Source organism: Ctenopharyngodon idella, chromosome 19, assembly GCF_019924925.1.
Source record: "Ctenopharyngodon idella isolate HZGC_01 chromosome 19, HZGC01, whole genome shotgun sequence".
NCBI lineage: Eukaryota > Metazoa > Chordata > Actinopteri > Cypriniformes > Xenocyprididae > Ctenopharyngodon > Ctenopharyngodon idella.
Genome location: NC_067238.1, coordinates 18,507,904 through 18,525,000, shown reverse-complemented (window position 1 = coordinate 18,525,000; position 17,097 = coordinate 18,507,904). Strand labels below are relative to the sequence as shown.

General features: G+C 35.7%; 1 long non-coding RNA gene across 2 annotated transcripts in view; it reads left to right on the top strand.

Moving 5' to 3' along the window:
- The window catches only part of LOC127501660 (uncharacterized), a 90,297-nt gene that overhangs the window by 71,390 nt on the left and 1,810 nt on the right, over positions 1-17,097 (top strand). For both annotated transcript variants that reach the window (XR_007926671.1, XR_007926672.1), the window contains exons 10-11: positions 1,474-1,544; positions 15,103-15,218. This is a non-coding gene — a long non-coding RNA (uncharacterized LOC127501660). The remainder of the gene's footprint in view (positions 1-1,473; positions 1,545-15,102; positions 15,219-17,097) is intronic.

The window sequence follows — 17,097 nt, the reverse complement described above, 5'->3', positions numbered from 1 at the left end:
TACTGATGTTGCACACATTATTTTAATGAATTCATGGAGGATTTTACTCATTAAGGATGAAAAATAAAAAGGTCTTTATTGGCATTGATGGTTCCATGAAGAACCTTTAACATCAATGTTTCTTTCTAGTGGAAAAAGTTTTGTTGGATTATTAAAATGTTCTTCGCAATAAGAAAAATAATGGTTCTTTTAAGAACTGGTCACTGAAAGGTTCTTTTGGGAACCCAAAATGGTTCTTCTATGACATCACTGTGAAAAAGATTCTTTTGGAACCTTTATTTTTAAGAGTCATTTACCTCTTTAATCAGGCTCATATCACACAGGTCAGAGGTCATTTCCACTCCAACACTTACAGAGGAATCCAGTCAGGATGGGATGTGTGATCTGCAGTCGCCACCTGGTGGTGCTTCGTCAGAGTTTCTTCTTCTAGACAACCTAAACTCATTGAGTTATTGGAAATATTCAGCTCCCACGCTTACAAATTAAGTGTTACCAGTATATATACATTATAGATTATAGATTTTGTGAATATCATGGTACATGATTATATTATAATCATAGTACATCACTGTACCCCGATACAACCACCACAGGACATTTAAAAAGGAATTTTTTTAGTTTAAGGGTGACAGATTCGTATAAAAATATTTTTGATCGTAGCCTATATATATTTTCAAAATTCTTATTTTTAGACTATGATTATAACATCAAATCTCATTTTTAACAAAATGTGTGTCAAGTCTTTTGGAAGTTTAACAAATTAATAGTTTTTCTAGATACTTGAAAATTCTGCAAATATATAGTCAAACTATATTTTACAATAAACTGTTATTGTCACCATATTTACATAATGATCCAAGTGCAATATGACGACATGATTTAGATTGTAAATTAATTAGGCCTACGCATATTGGGTCTAGTTTGACTAGTTTTTCTGCACTGTGGAAGCAACATAAGTTTGTTTAATGTTAAATTAAGAGTTTTAAAAGCCTTAAGTATTTATTATATAAACATACAAGTCGATTTAATGCCACCCATTTGAAACCCTTTATTTTTTTGAGGAGACTTTTGATTCTAATTTAAATAGTCCAAAATATTCATCGCACGAGCGTGATGGATGTTATTTGCTTTTAATCTGACCTTTAAACAAATCATACTTCACATATTTTTTATTTTTTAATAACTGTTTTACCTGCTGTGAGCTGAGTGACAGTTGCATCTGTACGGATGTGACGTCAGCATACACCTACACAACAGCGTTTGTGAGTGTAAATGGCCAAAACCCCCGAAAAATCCAGAACCAACCGAGTGTGAAGTGAAACTGTAAATATGTATGTGTGTATAGTATATATAGCTACTGTATGTTTGTGTGAATCATAGAAAACTCTTAAAAGCTGTTCATATGCTCATCTTTCTCTTTGTGTCTCTTTTATCTTGTGTGTTTCTCATATTTGACATGTTTCTCTTTCTCAGATGGTGTTGGACACAATCCGATCACAGTCAGTTCAGCACACACACCGAATCTGACCTGACATGTAACATAAGTGAGTGTGATCGCGCACTGAACCACTGATTCTACTAAAGACAGATGTGTGGTTATATTAGGGCAGGCAGATGTTTTTTCTACAGTGTATTTGCTTAAATTAGTCTTTAATTCAGGTGTGAGGATATAGAATTAAAGGGTTAGTTCACCCCAAAATGAAAATAATGTCATTTATTACTCACCCTCATGTCGTTCCACACCTGTAAGACCTTCGTTCATCTTCGGAACACAAATTAAGATATTTTTGTTGAAATCCGATGGCTCAGTGAGGCCTGCATAGCCAGCAATGACATTTCCTCTCGCAAGATCCATTAATGTACTAAAAACATATTTAAATCAGTTCATGTGAGTACAGTGGTTCAATATTAATATTATAAAGCGACGAGAATATTTTTGGTGCGCCAAAAAAACAAAATAATGACTTATATAGTGATGGCTGATTTCAAAACACTGCTTCATGAAGCTTCGGAACGTTATGAATCAGCGTATCGAATCATGATTTGGATTGTGTGTCAAACTGCCAAACTGCTGAAATCACGTGACTTTGGCGCTCTGAACCGCTGGTTCGACACAAAAGATTCATAACGCTCCGAAGCTTCATGACGCAGTGTTTTGAAATCGGCCATCACTATATAAGTCGTTATTTTGTTTTTTTTTGGCGCACCAAAAATATTCTCGTGGCTTTATAATATTAATATTGAACCGCTGTACTCACATGAACTGATTTAAATATGTTTTTAGTACATTAATGGATCTTGAGAGAGGAAATGTCATTGCTGGCTATGCAGGCCTCACGGAGCCATTGGATTTCAACAAAAATATCTTAATTTGCGTTCCGAAGATTAACGAAGGTCTTACGGGTGTGGAACGGCATGAGGGTGAGTAATAAATGACAGAATTTTCATTTTTGGGTGAACTAACCCTTTAAGAGGTGATTCTGTTCTGTTCTGACAGTGTTGTGAGTTTAAAGTTGAGATGAAGTGTTGGTTGGCGACTTGGGCTGCGTTCCACTCCACTTTTAGACACGCACTCGCGAAATTCCCTAAGCACTTCCCCTCGGAGGAATCCCTGCCGCCATTTTGAAGTGCGTTCCACTTCGTGAAGTGGACGAGGAAAGTTTATATGCACAGTCCCTCGCTCCCTCGATTTTGTCCAAGGGAGCGAGTCTACTTCATATGTACACTTCAGGCAGCTCCATATACCACAATACAACATGATTGTGACATCACTGCATATCGCGTTTAACTTACCCCACCACAAACAACTCTATAATATATTAATTATTTTTTAAAAATATTTAAAACAACTCAAACACACCTATATACATATAGAATGCTGCATTAAACAGTTTCGTAAGGGAATAAAATGTAAATAAAAGTGATCAAGGGCTTAGAACGTTCCAATTCAGCCCATTGCAATGGTTCTGCCACTAGTGGGCACTCGTGCAACGTAAGCAATGACGTATAGAGTCAATGAGACTGAGGGAAGTTAGCGAGGGAAGGGCATAAAAAAGCGAATTGGAACGCAGCTTTGGGTTCTATCCATCGGTGGTTGATTGGATGCTGAGATGTGGGTGTGGCACTTAAAGATGGAGGAGGAGTTTGCAGTGGATTATAAGAAGGGGGTGGGGTTTAAGCAAACATGTTCGCTTTCCATACCCAGAAAAGTCTGTTTCTGTAATATACACATTTGACTAGAATATTTTAAAAAATAAACATTGCTCTTGGATAGAGTAAATCTTGCCCGTAGTCGCAAGCCAATTTGAGTAAATTATTATTATTAACTTAATTTGAATATTTTTTTAATATATATTTCTGAAAGAAGTCTCTTCTGCTCACAAAGGTTGCATTTATTTGATCAAAAATACAGTAAAACAGTGAAATATTATTACAATTTAAAATAACTGTTATGTAATAACTGTATAGTAAAGTATAATTTATTCCTAAACTGAATTTTCAGCATCATTACTCCAGTCTTCAGTGTCACATGATCCTTCAGAAATCATTCTAATATGATGATTTGCTGCTCAAGAAACATTTATTATTATTATCAATGTTGAAAACAGTTCATATTTTTGTGGAAACTGTGATACATTTTATTTTTCAGAATTATTTTGGTTGAAATGGAATATTTTGTGAAATTATAATTGTCTTTACTGTCACTTTTGATCAATTTAATTCATCCTTTTCTGAATAAAAGTATTAATTGGTTGGATTATTAATTAGATTAAAAACTGCATTCATTAGAAACACTGACATGAGGTTTGAAGGCTGTGAAGGTGAAGTTCAGCTTTGAGCTCCTGGACTCAATCTGTCATTGCCCCTATAAAGACGTCAGTAATGTCACCCATGAATAACACACTTCATACATATAAAACACACGGTCTGTGCTGCTGAGTGTTGAATATTGAAGTAATTGCTGTCGAATCATCTAGGCGACCTTTTGCTCCGCGCCACTGTGGAGGTTAAATCCAGTGCCGAATCTACACTTTTCATAATTGCATCTCATTATCAGAGATACGTGCGCGCCACACACACACACACACACACACACACACACACACACACACACACACACACACACACACACACACACACACACAGTCGTTTGCTTACTAATGCAATGCGGATCAAATGAGACTACAAAAATGCCTTCAGACAGATGCTCTTATTTGCGCATTTAATTTGTTTTGGTTTCTTGTCTTTGAATCACAACAGATTCATCTTGAGCACAAACTGTACAATATTGTGCATATTTGAAAATTGCTGTAACTTTTGCTTTTTCTGAATTTGAATGTCTTTGATTACGTGAGTTTGGTGAGGATCTCTGTTCTCTAATATTTAATGCATCTCTTTTACCGTTAATGAATCACAAATGTCATCAGATGTTCTAGAAACTTGACTATTTTCACGAATCCTTTAAGTTAATTTCTTGACAGATAATAGAATGTGACCTCAAAGCACTGATCACACACATCTCTCCGTCTTTATTTAGCGTCCTCTGTGATTCACAGATATCAGATTTATGTCCTAAAATAGACATCTGTCAGCACACACATCATCATCTCTTTATGAGTGTTTAATGCAGTTTTACACTATAGTCCATGAGTTGCTCTTAAAGAATCATCTCGTCTTCAGATCTGTAGCGCAACATTTTCTGTACGTTTATTTACCAGAGCCTTTTATCTGAAGCATCTTACAAATGGAGAGAGATTGACTGTTGTTTTTAAACTTGAAAAACTTTTGTAAATATGGTATTTATTCATTCATTTGTTTATTTATTGTATTTATGCATTTATTTAGGCATTTATTTATGCATGTTTTTATTTCTCGGTATGAAAATAGCTGTGGTACAGTATATGGCATTGCATTAAAATATAAACAAACAAAGGCAGTTCTGATGCTGCTTTGGTTCTGTGTAATTTAAATAAAGCTTTGTTTTTTTTCCCTGGTAGAGCATGTAATTTAGCTTCATATTTTCATTAATTGCATACCTAATTTAGTATTTAAAACATTAATCTCATAACTCAACTTCTGTGGCACTGTTACAGTGTTTGATGGATTTAGACATGAACTCAAGTGTGAAAGTTCAGTTCAGATCTGTGGCATCTGGCCAGTTTATCTATATAGACGAGCTGTTAGATCCTGTGTTGATGATCTGATCTTTGTTTTTGTCTTTCCTTCTCTTTCTGTCTCTCAGTATTTGTCAGTTCTCACCGTATCACTTTTCCAAAAGCGTCCCTGCTGCAACAGGGCTTTATTTTTAGTGCTCCTGAAAACCAAAACCAAGCAGTTTTGTTCACTTTGGTTTGCTTGAAGAGTCACAGGTGCCGTTTTCTCTGCTATGAACTACATGTATTACTACAGAACCATTGGTTATCTTTAGTTAAACACTCAATTTATACACCTTTCATGTTAATAATGGGCCTTTATACTTTAAACTACTGAATATGTGACACTCACAATGATGTTACTGTAAAGCTACTTTGAAAAATGTGTTATATAAAGCGCTATAGAAGAAATAAAGTTGACTTTCATTTTGATTGAGAGGCAAACATGGTTAAAATGGCATCATCACAGTCTTATCGACAGCTGAAAGCATCATAACATCTCTATTAAGTGAGTATGAAGGAGATGAGTCGGTCTTTATGAGTGAACATTTAAATTGCACAAATCTGTGTCTGTAGATTCTGTTTAGACGTGATTATCTCGACCGCTGAATGATTATTATGTTGCTCAGATGAGAATTTAGGAATGAAAAATTATTTGAACAATATTGTGTGCGGTTAGTGTATTGTTGCTGTCTCTGCTCATCCCTATTTAAGTTGTTTAACACTTATTAAACAAGTTTAACACTGGTTTAACACTTATTTTATTTTTTCTCCCTGATAAAAATCACTATTAAAATGTAATTGTAATTTTTAAAGTTTGCTATGCTTGTTTGTAGGGCTGCACAATGTGGCCAAAATTTTGTGATTTATATAATAATAATAAAAAAAATGAAATAAAATGATATATAATAATAATAATAATAATAATAATAATTAGTATTATTATTAAATATTTTATTGTTATTACTAAAATATAAAAAGTATTAAATAAAACAAAATAAGAAATATTACTAATATATTGCTTAATGTAAAATAAAAAAATCAAGTATTTATTAATAATAATAATAAATTAATTAAAATAATTAACAATTATAATATATAAAATAATTAATAATAATAATAATGTTACATTTATACAATATTTAATATTTATATCTAAATTTCCTTGAACTTTTATTTTGATCTTTGTGTTTTGCGGTTCATGTCTGTTGTAATGAAATTATTATCTTTGTTTAGTGTTTAATCTGTTCAGTTCACTGCTGCACAATAAACACTATTATTACTGAAATAAAATGTTAACAGCTTCACATCTGTTCAGATAAAACCTTCAGATTATGGAAGATTCACATTTCAGCTTTAAACACACTTACTGCTGCTTCAGCTAAAATAAACACCATTAAAAGACAGGAACTATCCTCCTAATGCAGCATTAGCCTGGGGAGATGGTGTACGATACTGTAAGTGTGCTGACCACAGGTGAAAAGTCACTGCGGTCAAAACTAATGATCTGTTATAGTGAGCATCTGGGGTCAGAGGTCATGTTGGGGTCAAGTTCAGTTCATTGTGTAGCAAATGATTCCTGTTAATAATGGTTTCCTGTGAGACACAGAGCTGTACACACTGCCTTTAATTACTGGAGACTTTCTACAGGTTCAGTTAATGCATATTATTGATATTAATCACAAATAGCTGCGATTGATTCATCTTCACAGTGCTGAGAAAAGCAAGAGTAAATACACCATTTTCACCAGCATCATTTCAGCGCGTTTCATAATGTTTTCTAAGGCAATCGTTTTAGATTTATTTTTATTATTATTTTCAGATATATATATACACACACACACACACACACATATATTGTGTGTGTATGAAGATTTTCATACACACACAATTGTGTGTGAGTGTGTGTTGTGTGGTGTTAATTTGACATCATAAGCTCAGGACAGATCATCGCTTCCATTTAACGGGTCACATGACCAATTACTCAAGGCTTTAATTAGAAGTCAAAATGAAGTGACAAGATTTATGCAAATGAGATCATTAATATGCAGGCTAGAAATCAACTGCCTAAATACAACCCCATCCTATCACTTGGGGAGTAGAACCTTGATAACAGACAATTAAAAAATGCAATTACTCTAAAATGCCTATTTATTTATGATGGACAACAGAGAGTGAGAGCGATGGTAAAACCGCAGCGATTTGGGCTCGTGTCATTTTTAGCTGCCGCTGTCTGAGGATCATTAATAACAGCTCTAATATCTGCAGGGCTTTTGCTTTTTAATTAGATTTGAGGAGGAAGTTTGGTGTTAATTACTTTTTACACTCTTAAAAGAATGTGAGGCTGAAAATGAGGCAGAGAGAGACTTTAACACATGACAGTTTCACTCACATCATTCAACACGTCACAGTTAAAGACGTGCAAAATTACATCATTTAAAACAGGTTGATGATTGTCTGGAATATAACGGACCGTTTGCTAAGACTTAACTTAAAAACATTACTAACCAATCCACACACACACACAGTTGTTTGTGTGTCATGTCTCTCATCGTTGCTCAACTCTCACTCAGACTTACTCTTTGCTGACAGTGTAGAATTTGATGTAATTACGGTGAGTTGCCAGATGGTCCAGTGCAGTCCCACATCAGGTAACCGTGACAACCGCCTCCGTCTCTTGGCTGCCCACATCATTTCATCTTCTCAACAAGACTCTCTCTCTCTCTCTCTCTCTCTCTCTCTCTCTCTCTCTGTCACTCAGAGGACACTGCAGTAACGTTACTGATCAGTTCAGACCAGCATTATGATGGAGTTTCTCTGACAGAAGAGTCATTGAGATGTTATTTAGTTATTTAATAAAATAAGATAAACTTTAAACACCTTTTATAAATTGTTTGTATTAGTTATTTATATATAGTTTAGCGCTAAATTATAAACAAACACACAAACAATCAATCAATCACCCTTGTTTTCTGCAGCGGTCAGTGGTTGTGATGACTTTAAATGTCCATATGGTGGCAGTGCTGCTCCTCACCTCGTGTGTGTGTGTGTGTGTGTGTGTGTGTGTGTGTGTGTGTGTGTGTGTATTTATGGCCTTTTCAAAATGTGCAGTACACAATCAGAGCACACTGTGTGAAATACTGACTCGCTGAACGCAGTGCACTCAGTTTGACCTTTTAATGCTCGTGTGATTAATTAACCAGAAGTAATGTGAACATTAATACTTCTTTCTTGAACTGTTATTTGATTGAACTGCTAAAACAATATTTTTAAATTAAATTGAATTGAATATGCAAAGTAATCATTTTAAGTATTTATTTCTATGATGATAATTGGATAAAGCTTGCTGAATTAATCATGCAGTGTAGTGAAAATGCTATCATTGCGTATTGCATGTTTTAGTACACTGAGTAGTATGCAGTGTGCAGTACACTAGTGTTCAATTCTAAACAGAGCCCATGTATACATGTGCTGTAGATGAACTTTAACATCTCTTTCTTGACTCACTATTTGATTGGAATTGTCTTGCAAAATAAACATTTACAGTATTTATTTCTGAGAACATGCAACATAGTGAGAACAATATAGCGATACTGTCTGAAATTTATATTTTTCTTCATACTATTTTTAGGTATACTAAGTAGTATGCAGCATACTAGTATTCTGTTTTGAACACAGCCCATCACTCCTGTGGTGTAGAGGAGAAAACTCGAGATGTTACATCAGGTCTGCATCCAAATTTGTATATCTCTACAGTGCGCTTCTGTACTTTAAGTACTTTGTTCAGTATTGGGACATACTATCACATTATAATTTTCTTTATATTATAGGACAAATTGTTGCTTTTTGCATCTATAAGCATTTTTAGGGCACTTTGATTTGCACAATGTGGAAAACGTGGACGGAATCCAGTCATAAAAATAAAAATGGAATTTACTGTATTACTGTATTTTCAGATGAAAGAATAAAAGTATGGCTGCACAGCTAATCAAATTGTGATATGGACTAGATCTGTAAACGCAAAAGTAAGATTTTCTTTTACATTTAAAAAAAGACTTTATGAAGTCTGCATATTATGTTAATGGTTTATGCCTCCATTTTATTATTCTGATAATAAATTGGCATTAAATAATAAATCCAGAAAAATTAAAACAAGACAACTCAGAATGTTTGTAAAAAGTAAAATGAAGGGCAATTTTTGTAGGGCTCTATTTCTGTAAAAATAAATAAATAAATAAAATTGTTAGTTTTATGAATTCAATTGATTTGACTCACCTTAATTAAACCAAACAAAATCTAGAAAAATTTTAACAGAAAAAATTTAATTTGGGAAAAATAAAATAGATTTCATAGAACACTAAAAACGTGATTTTTGTTTAACTTTTAATAATTTGTTGTTACATTGTACAAGGTTCATGATTTCAATTAATTAGACATGCTTTTCGATTACTACAAATTAATTTAATCTTTAAGTAAGCAATAAGGTACGAGAGGCTGTATCATGAATAAGTCACAGCTGAAGGGCGTTGTTAGGCACGACGCGAAGCGTGACTTAATCACGATACAGCACTAGCCTCGAGTACCTTATTGCGTTTATAAAACGGTTACCACACAATACAAATATTAAAGCTAAAAATATGTATCAGTGCAACTTTCATGAAGTAAACTTTCACTAAATGCCTTCCTTCCACCGGAAAAAATAGTCCCTAACAGTGAACAGCAACAGAAGTTACATTATTACGCCATTAGATGGCGGCAAAGATGAGTGTGTCAGTCAGTAGCGAAGACTTTTACATTGAAAAGACTGAATTGTTGTGAACATGGAATAAGACGCAACTGACAAATGCTTTGACTAGCGCTGTCAGTCACAGGAAAACCCCTTAACTGTTAAAAGGACAAGATAATCGGACATTTCTACAGATTTTTTATTATGAACAAAGGACCGACCTGAAGGAAAATGCTAAATCTGAATGAATGCAGGTAAAAAACTTGTTCAATCGATCTTTTACTGGAAAAAATAAAACAATTTTTCTGTTACCTTTCTAGGTGACTTATGACTTTCACCTGATTTGCGATAAAATAGCTGGTAGACTGAAGGGTTTTCTTAACTTGAGCTTGTTGCAGCGGCTGCAAACATAATGCATATGCAAATTTCACTAAAACACATTAAACCTACAACAGTCTGAAACTCATGACCGCTGGACTGATGAAAGCGTGCAGAGAGAGCAGGTGAAATGTCATCCTTCTGTTTCTGAAACGACGCTCATCAGAGCAGGATTAGAAACGATCCACACCGTCTCCGGGGCAGAATGACACGCTGATCCCTCGTTCCTGCGCTGAAGAATAGACACGCTTTCTGCAGCTCTGCGGCTTAAACTGTCTGTCTGTACACATTGATTTCTCATCAGAGAGGCTCGTTCTGCAGGACTAGCGCTGTCCTGAACATCTGCGCCTGGGATGGTTTTCTTAACTCAAGTGTTTTGATGCAGCGGGTTACAGCAGCAGTTTTGAGGAGGACTAACTAAAAGTAGCAACTGCATTAAGCTGTTTGTAAAATAGTAAAATATGACAGTCATAATGTCCTCTAAAGTCTTGAAGAAGACAGTTTTTGTTTTTTTAGATAAACTCGTTTGTGCTGCTCATCATGAGTTGTGTGATGGAGCCGTCTGTGTTTGCTGTGCCAGGACTTTGTGGATATCAAATTCCCCATGATAAACAGTGCGGCGCAACACAAAGGAGCTGCCGAAATCTGCTGGCTAGGTGAAATCTGATCCGGCGAGCTGCTCCGGCACTTCAGCGCAGGACGCCAGCGGAAACAGAGCTCATTAAGAGCGCGCATCATCACTACACCTGGCACCTCGTCGCACGTTGTGTTTATCTCACATTTTACTTTCCTCTGCCAATCTCCCCTTCACAACGGGAGAAATATCTCAAACAGATTGAGATTTCTTGCTTTGGCAGCAGTAATATTCTGCCTAACGAAACGCTCTGTCATAATGCAGATGAAAAGACACCAGGAGGCTGTTTTTAATGAGCTTCTGAGTGCGGACTGCACGCTGGACACTGTCGAACACAACATCAGTCTCTTTGACTGATCGGCAGAAGATCTGTCCACATCATAGATTATTATGGCCGCTTAGGGTGTTATACAAAGATGGTGTGCTCATATTAGGCCCTGTCTCAAACAGCACCTTAAACACTCACAATCTTCCGTGCTTTCTTGCCGTAATGCCGCTTTGACTGTTGGATAGAAGTACACATCGAGGGCGCATATCGAATGCAAAGGGGGCACCCTTCTGAAACCTAAAACTACGAATGGGTCACCCTACGGTCTCGTGGACTTGAAGATCATGTGCATGCGATAAGACCGCAATGCCCTGGGTATACTTCGTTTTTTACACGTGCGCTAGTGTACATGAAACCACAGCCTTGCAAAGCATACTTCATTTGACTCGTACGCATACACAGGCATTCGACGCATGCACAGTTTTGAGCAATCTCTCTTTGTATTCTTTCATGGTAGAGATGTACAATTGAGGGTACTTTCTAACCTCTTCACACAATCTGTCGTCTATGTAGGCCTCTATTGTCGCTGTAGCTTGCATGCGTTCCGGTCTATTCTGTTCATGCAGTTTTTCTTTAACTACCGTGTGAATCGACGCATGCAGGTAACAGTTGCCACCTTGTGGATAAACTAATCATTACTGCCAAAAAAATATGCGCATGTCCGACCTGCATGAACAAGTACGCGGGGTTACAAAAATCCAGCGGTGCGCATACTCTTCTGATGATGAAATTCACGTCAAGCACACTGTACGCTGACCCTCGCGTACATGTAAAAAGTGGCTTAAGTGCATATGAAGTGTGCCATTCGGGAAAGGGCCTTACTTATGAATGGGAGAAAGTAGTGATGGGGAGTCGACTCCAAAAGAGCCCCAGAGTCGGGGTCAACTCCATAGCTGTGTCTGAAATCGCTCACTTGTTTACTGATTGTCTAGTCCCTATATAGTGCCTGGCAGTTGAGTGCACTAAATAAGCAAGGGGTGAATGAAATGAAGCAAGGAATTCGGACACTGACGTATTACACTGCGTCAGAGAGCTGTTGCAGAAACTTAGTCACATAGCCTACATTTATCCTACATGTAGAAATAGATAAGTCTTTAGGGCTTTTCATACTGTGCTTAACCCCGGGTTATCATTGTTCTAAACACCGCTTTTAACCCCGGGTTAAGGAAAGTTTCACACTTGTAATTTAGAAGCGGGGTTAGCACCGCTTTTTACGGTGGGAGTCGGGAGTTGGAGTCGACTCCAAAAAACCTGGAATTGAACACCCCTAGGAGAAAGTACAACATGCAATATGGCTGAATAAGTCCCGCCTTCAAAATTAAAGAGCCAATCGCCAATTGGTAAAGTCATCGTTTCACTCCTGACATCCATGCCTGCTCACATGAACAGCGTCGGCTAATACTGAGCCGGCATTCTGACATAAAACAAGGAAGCTCTGCACTGCGTTCACTGCGTCAACTGCGTATGACAACAGTTCAAATTGTTAAATAAAGTTGTTATTTTTGTTTTGTTTTTGTGCACATATGTGACCCTGGACCACAAAACCAGTCTTAAGGTTCAATTTTTTGAAATTGAGATTCATACAACATATGAAAGCTGAATAACTAAGCTTTCCATTGATGTATGGTTTGTTAGGATAGGGCAATATTTGGTCGAGATACAACTATTTGAAAATCTGGAATCTGAATATTGAGAAAATCACCTTTAAAGACCTGAAGGCATTTTTAGAGTTGTTTTTTTTCTGAGTGACAAACACAAAAGTAAAGACTCATAACTTCAAAACTCTAGCAAGGAGAGCCAAAATAGAACACTTTTTAAATTTTTAGAAAATATAAATGACATTACAATTCGACATTCTCATGCTGAGAAACTGCTGATAAAAACAAACAAATATATATAATTTTTATTATAATTTTACATGTCTTTCTTATCTGACATGCAATAATTCAGGAAGGAAATAAGATAGGATGAAAATTCTTTTTTGATGAAGCTCTACTACATATGAGCTGCATCTGGATCAAATTTTGTGATGATAGCAAAAGTTACAGCATTTGGAACCAAGGTAGCCTTTTTGTTTAGCCCATGACGCCCCCTAATGGGCATTTTAAAAATCGTTCTTCCATGAGGAATATTTTGCAAGAGAATATGACTCTAACCATGAGGTTATGGTTAGATGCATTAAAAAGCTTGAGTTTCTAAGCTTTAAAATGATACCTATTTTGTGTTATTCCACTTTGGAAAATAAGCATGGATGGTTCCGGTAACATTGGATAACGCATTGGATCCCGGAAAGACGAGAGACATATTTTTAGCCAAATATGTTACATCATTCCGTGAGTAATATCTCGTGATCGACACAATGGATTATGTTTTGGGGCTCATTTTAATCATAAGAATCTGCTGTAAATGGTGATGTGCGATGACCTATAATCGGTGAAGTTATGAGCTGAAACTCCACGTGAAATCTACATATTTACAGTCAGCGCCTGTGTGCTGGTTTGTTGTAAACTCAATATGTGCAGACTCATTAGAGGGTGAAAATAAGGCAACAGGAGCATGTTGGAGGCATGGTCTGAATGTGTAAAGTCTCTGATTTTGAATGCAAAAAGAATTATTGTGCTACCTACTTGGTACACGCAAACTTAGCAACGCATATTACTTACAAAAATACATTTTCAATGTATTTACGGTAGAAAATGTACAAAATATCGATAATTCTGACCTATACAGTGTAGCCTAGTTTGTGGTCCAGGGTCACAAATGTATTCTCGTCGCTTCATAACATTAAGGTTGAACCACTGCAGTCACGTGACTGTTTTAACGATGTCTTTAGTACCTTTCTGGACCTCAAAAGGTGCAATGACGTTGCTGTCTATGTGTGGATCAGACACCCTCGGATTTCATCAAAAATATCATAATTTGTGTTCTGAAGATGAACGAAGGTCTTATGGGTTTGGGGACGACATGAGGGTCAGTAATTAATGACAGAAATTTCATTTTTGGGTGAACTAACACTTTAATATGCCTATTAAATTAAATATGTCCATATAGTTTTTAAGTTTTAGTTTATTTAGTTTGTTATTTTAGGACTGCTGTGAAATGTTGCCTTGCAACTAGTTCAAATAAAATACCTTTTCAATTTTTTTTTTTCAATTTTTTTTATTTTTTACATTTTTATATGTTTGTTATTATAATGTTTAATGTTTAATAATTAAAGTAATGATTTTTTTAATGGTTTTAGTTTTAGCTAACAATAATAACTCTGGCCCATCATTGTCAGTTTTAATATAATGTGCCATACAGAATTAGCTGTGGGTGGAAACACATCGCAACTGTGGCATTTGTACATTTGTCTGACAGTGTTTTATGTCTTTGTAACATTTATTTATGGATTACTGGCAACAAATCCGGAGTCTCATAAAAAATGCATCATTTTCGAATGCAATTTGTCTTATTCTGCTATTGGCCTTCTGCTTCAAAAACATGCTGTTTTAATCCTCCACTGTGTGTTTGAGTTTCCTTGAACAAGAGCTTGATCTACGTTGAGTTGTCAAGCTTCGCATGAGCTGAGAACTGAGATGTACGATGACTGACACGTACCTGCGCCGCCCATGACCGGTCAACCACATCCGCTTTATACCTTCATTCCGCCTCTCGAGTCGTCTCATATTGATAAATCAGCCATTTCTGAACGAAAGCACTAGACAAACACAGACGTCCATCTTCTGTAACACACTGACAGCAGCTCTCGAACACACACACACCGGATTAAGAGTGATGGATTTATGGATTTAGTTTGAGATACAATCTGTGTGAGGCTGTACACTCTTTACTAATGTGCCTCATCCAAGCAGCATTGATTTCACATCTCTCTCTTTCACAGGATACTGAAGGACTTACAGAGCCGCTCTCCTTATTTACGACTGTTGACTGACCTGCTGTTGATCACCACACAACCATTCAGATGCTCCGTTTGTAATGCAAGTGGGTTTAAAACTGGTATGTTTGTTCATTTCAACATGAAACAGCATTCGCAACCTATTTCTGCACTGTAAAAAGTGGTAACCTGCAATTGTTACCTGATTTAACCCATAAAAACTAATTTTTTACTTCAATAACACAAGTTAAATGTGTTTCGGTTACAATAATGCTCCGTCATTATTCGGAAGTAACGCAGAACAAATCTATTAGATTAACATTTTAGCTACTACTATTAACTAATATGGAAATCAGATTAACTATTGAGTAAGTAATATCAAATTTAGGACTTTCATATTTTATTAGGTAATTCATAGTATTCAAAAAACAGTAGGCAAAAAGTACCCGGATGACTTACTACTTCCGGTGAGATTCTGAAGTGATGCTTTACTATCCCATGAGGCCACAGGAGAGGATTTGTGAAGGGAGTTGAAGGGATGTAACTGACGTTGGTAGGTCATGTGACCGTAATAACATGGCGGATGTAGTACGTCCGAATTCATTCATACTACACGCATTCGTACTGTATAGAGCGTACTTTTTCAACGGTCGTGAAGTAAATTTAAATTAAAATGTAGTACCTACTCAACAGTACACGATTTCGGACACAGCTAATGTGTTCAAATATGCGAGAAATGATGTGTTAATACCATTTTATTGAATTCTTTGAGTAAAATCTTCAAGCTTTTCAAAGTTATTTCATACTTTCAGACAAGGCTTTGTCAAACCAACATCAAAGTTTGTCATCTAACTTTACTAATCTGGTTTGATATTATCATCTTAAACTTCATTGCATTAATGTTGACCAGCATTGACAGTACTAGTGACAAGATTTTAGAAAGTTACAGAAAATAGTTCACATTTAACCAACAGCCTAGATGACATCAGATGAAATTAATTTTATAGTTATTAATTTTAATGTTTTTTTTATTTATTTATTTATTTATTAATTATTTGCTTATATCATGTACTTAATTTTATTAGTTTAAAATTATCTAAAGAAATAATTGTTTTTGTATATTTTAGGCTATTGGTTAAATATTTTAAATATATCATTATTTTATTCATGCTTGTATTTGCATAAATCACCAGTTTTGACTTTGGAAAAGTTTGATTAATTAATTTGAACATTTTCCTGACTAAATGTAGACTTTTTTTTTTTCCTCTTTGCAGCACGAGACGCCTGCGGATCTCATAATCATGCAGTGTTTATATCGTAAACTAGTCGTGATATTTAAAGTTCTGCGGCTCCTCTAACGCAGTGCGTTCACACACACAGAATATAGACTGTGTTGTCGCTCCTGGTTTTGTCTGTAACTCCTGACCCTGCCAAACACACGCTGGCATGTTAATCTGAGCGCTGTGGATCGGCCCGGACAGGCCGGTTTGAGATGCAGGCTTTGTTCCTCAGCAGTGTTTCTGGCTGGACGCGTGTTGAATCAGAAACGAGGCAGTGGAGCGTAAACACGGGCAGTACGGCACGACTGATTATGTGTGTCTAAATGTGTTTCCTTCAGGATTATTCTGTCATTTACTGTCTAAATCGTGAGGGAAACAGATTTATTTACATGCAGCGTTAAAGCTTGATGCCTCCGATAAAACTATTATATAGACATTATATAAAGTTTATAAAGTATAAAATGTATTATATAAAAAGTTTTTAATGTTATGTTTATGGCAGAGTTATTATAGTCAACTAAAATTAAAAACATTAAAAAAATTGAAATGACTGAAAAATAATAAAATATAGAAAACTTCATACCAAGGCAAGATTTCTGATTCTGTTGAAGTACTAAAATTACTGAAACTATAACTCAAATAATTTTTTTAGATATAGACTAACAAAGATGAGAAAAACACAACAAAATAAAAAAATAAACCTTTAACATAAATTAAAAAT